This window comes from Phalaenopsis equestris, unplaced genomic scaffold (genome assembly GCF_001263595.1).
Source record: "Phalaenopsis equestris unplaced genomic scaffold, ASM126359v1 Scaffold213123, whole genome shotgun sequence".
Lineage (NCBI taxonomy): Eukaryota > Viridiplantae > Streptophyta > Magnoliopsida > Asparagales > Orchidaceae > Phalaenopsis > Phalaenopsis equestris.
In genome coordinates, this window is record NW_018231992.1 from 8,375 (window position 1) to 12,587 (window position 4,213).

Here is a 4,213-nt window from a genome sequence, read left to right on the forward strand (position 1 = left end):
TCTCTGGTGCAATCCATCGTTCTCAGGGGGCGTTCTTCAAGAAAATGGGATCTTTGTGAAACTTGCGTATGAACTCCATGTTTGTCGTATCTTTCAACATATTAAATCTTTTTAGGACGTAAAGTCTCGTATTATTCATGGGTATATACATTTTGGCCAAAAACCCAATAATGCAGGAAGTTTGCGGTGAGGAGAGAGTGAGTGGAAAGGTCTCAAGTGACGGTTCTTAAGGAAGAACTAGATAGCGAGAGACAAAAGAATTCTTTGGAAAAAAAATATGGAATCCCTCAAGAAAGTGAGATAAGAAGCAAGAAGATAGAGAGAGAGATAGATAGATAGAGAGAGAGAGAGAGAGAGAGAGAGAGAGAGAGAGAGAGAGAGAGAGAGAGAGAGAGAGAGAGAGAGAGAGAGAGAGAGAGAGAGAGAGAGAGAGAGATCCCTCGGAGTCTCCTTCTCTTTCCTCATGTTGGCCTTTTATATATGGGATAAAAAATAATGTAAAATTATTGATGTAAGAAATCAAGGATTGTATTTTTTCGTTCTCTTCGATCGACGTTGAAACCATGAGACATAGTCGGCTAATGTCAGATATTGTTGGTACGCTAACCATCCTCGATGTGTGAGTGGTGGGACTGAACCTTGAATGTTGGGTGACGTCCTTAAATGAGAGAAGAATATATGGCATCCTTGGTCAAGATGACTTTCTTGAATGAGTACATTTATGGATATAAATTTAAATTGCCCTCTTGAGGAAAATAGAAACAAGTCGGATCAGCTGTTTAGACAAGTGAGCCCAATTCAGCCAACTCTGTAGGCTGGCTCGATTAAGCCGCTTCGGTAGGCCGACTTGATTCAATCATATCGATGGGTTTCGATTCAGCTACATAAAAGTTAATTAAATCTTTTCGTATGCTGGTATTTCTATATACCGATATTTGTGGATATAATAACAAAAGTACACTCACTATTAAAAATGCCATAGGAAGACAATCATATATTGATCTCCAGAGTAATATTGTGCATAATTTTTCTCGTTGCATCTGGTTTGAGCTTTACCAAAAAATAGAAGCTGAGAACTTACATTAAGTGACCTTCGGGCAAAGGAAAATCTAAGAGCTTTGTGTATTGTCAATTTTTCGACGATCTTTAAGCAATAAAAGCTTTGCATTCTCTCTCGATTCAGGTTGTTCCACTGGGTCTCTTAGCACGGATTCATCAAGAGTTTATCAGAGTTCTTTTGACTTACCCGTCAAAATGATTGAATCAAGTCGGTCTACCAAAGTGGCTGAATTGAGCCTGTCTACAGAGATGGCTGAATCAAGCTCACTTGTCTAAACCGCTGATCCGACTTATCTCCATCTTCCTCAAGAAGGCAATTTAGATCTATATCTATAAATGTACTAATTCGAGAAAGTCATCTTGACCAACCAGGACATATATTCTTCTCTCATTTAAGGACGCCACCTAACATTCAGGATTCAATCCCACCACTCACACATCGAAGATGGTTACCATACCAACAATATCTGACATTAGCCGACTATGTTTCATGGTTTCATCGTCGATCAGAGAGAAGGGCCAAATTCCTTTATTAATCTCCTTGTCTGAAGTGGGATGCAACTAATTTACCACAAAACAATTTTAGATTCAAAATATTTTATCTCGGATCGAAGCCTTGCTCGGATTCGCCTCGCAAGCACTTACATACCACTCAATTTTTATGTGTTTGCATATCTACTATCTGAACTTCAATTTAAATATATAAGTCACCCTATTTAAGCATGAAAATGTGTAGTTTTTTTAAAGAATATGCTGATATTTTTTATGTGATCTCAAAGATTTGTGTGATATAAATATAGAGAGAAAAGTTTAGGTGTTAGGTATGTAAATATGTTGGAAAGGGTTGGTACCCATGTAAATACACCTAAAAATAAAAACCACACTGACCAAATAAATGCTCACCTTGTAACTATTGAGGATCCTATTCCTTCTCTTTCATGGCCTATTAAGTGACAAAAAAAATTAAGGGAATTTACATACATAGCGAACAATTCAAATGTATTTACATATCTCACATCTAAATTTTCATATTTACTCACATAACAAACGCTCAAAACTTTAATGTCACAAGACATAGCACTATTACCACTTTTTAAAAGTGAAATACAACTTTTCATGCATAGGTTTAAAATACCAATGTACTATGTATGCAAATATAAAAGTTTAGGTGTGAGCTGTGTAAATACATAAAAACTTATGTGCTACATTTGAAAATTTCACTAATTTTATCTATAAGAGAAAATAGTTTAGATAATTAAAATTTTACAATGTTCTCCTTTATACATTAAAGCGACGCCTTCCCACATCAACTTTATATGGAAGTTACCACAGGTCAGATTAATCATAGATCTCTAACAAATATCAACTACATCCGCTGTGTTCACTGAAAGCAAAAGAAAAGCTTTATTTATTTATTTTGTTCTGCAATAAATTTGTTCATAAGGTCAGATTAATCATAGAGACTTGTGAGAAATCCACCTTTCAAACATAACGAAGCATTGCAAAGGCATATTATTTGGAGCTGTATGACTTCCACCCTGCAACCAGATGAGTAAATTGCAGAAATTGTGAGCGCACAGAAACAACGCCTGTTTTATGCAGATATTATCAAAGAAATATTACATCACCTTCACAGTTGCAAATGTCAGATTGTTTGAGAACAGCATTGTATACCTGATGAGCAAGTTAATTAAAGTTAAGACAGAAAGAATGTGGAATACAGTCCTTCAAACTGATTCAAACCATATTTCGTGTCCTTAATAACATGCTATATATTATAAGAAAATTACAGTAGATCGAAGACTGTTATCTTTGAGATGAAGGAAAAAACAATTTTATTATAATTTGTCATGAAAAATTTGTCATTTACATACATAATACCACCTAATTCCTATGTTTTTGCATACGTAACATCCAAACTTACTTTTTTTACATTTATATCATCCAAATCATTCATATCACATGAAAAAAATACCATGATATTGACTTTTAAAATGTGAAATACTTATATAAAGTGACATATGTAAAAACTGATGTTTAGGTGGTAGACATGCAAATACATAGGAATTGCGTGGTATGTATGCGAATCTTCCTTAAAACATTAAGCTTTTGTGTTGACCTATGTGTGTTTTGGGCTTAAATTGAGTCTGCAAATGATCCAATCTTCTACAGTAAATGTGCATTAAGACCAAAGAATGCTCACCCTGCAACTTGGCCGCCAGCACGCCATGATCGCCAATTTTCAACAATAGAGAAGTTGAGGGATCTTACCCACTTAAGTGTGCCAATAAATGGTATATCGAGATCATGATCCCCACTATTAGGTTCACAAGTACATAATAAAAGTTAGATGGAACCTTGCAAGAAATAGTAAATTCTAAAATTTAAAAGATTGTTTCCTTAAGATATGCTTCGATCACCTATAAATCAGAGCTCGATATCCTCTTCTTATTAGGTTGAGATGATGAGGCACTGAAGTTGGTACGTTACATGTGTAATTACTTAAATCGTGCTTGCAACGATGTCATTCTTCGACAGTACCCTGCAAATGTTTTGCATCATTGACATTGCATGTGGTTAGTGAAAATAGAGAAAATTATAGAGGGCGAGTGTTCTCTTAGCATACTAATTTGTTCTTTTACTGGAAAGAGACAATAGTTTCATATTTAAGAAAAACAATAATGTAGTTTAGTCTAGCCGTCCCAAGTGTTCTTCATGCAAAATAGCGACCAAAATAACTTAGTTGAGCATGATATATAACAACAATCACAAGAGTAATGCAACTTCAATAAAAGAATATGATAAAAAATGAATTAATATCATTAATATATTATTCTACTCTTTCTCTCTTTTGTTTGGTTAACTTCACGTTAACCTTCATATCTGCTCTGCTCTATAAAAAATGATAAATGTCAGGTGCAACATCATACTGCTCAATGACGATTCACCTAATGCAGCGAGAAAGCCACCCAAATGAGACCCAATTATAAATCAGACTATATCAATACATCCAAAGGGTTGAAATTACCCAAAAAAGATCTAACGTGTAAAAAGATCCAACATATTAAAAACAACGGACTACATGTACGATGACACAATATGTGATTTTTCTTATGGGCATTTATGTGCATAAAGCCTTCATTGTATGAATTTT

At 34.7% G+C, this 4,213-nt stretch overlaps 1 long non-coding RNA gene across 1 annotated transcript; it reads right to left on the reverse strand.

Moving 5' to 3' along the window:
- Positions 1 to 2,453: 2,453 nt before the first annotated feature.
- LOC110036951 lies at positions 2,454 to 3,597 on the reverse strand. The gene is made up of 4 exons (XR_002295281.1): positions 3,480 to 3,597; positions 3,263 to 3,376; positions 2,688 to 2,733; positions 2,454 to 2,597 (listed from the first exon to the last, which is right to left on the reverse strand). It is a non-coding gene; the product is annotated as an uncharacterized LOC110036951 (long non-coding RNA).
- Positions 3,598 to 4,213: the final 616 nt, after the last annotated feature.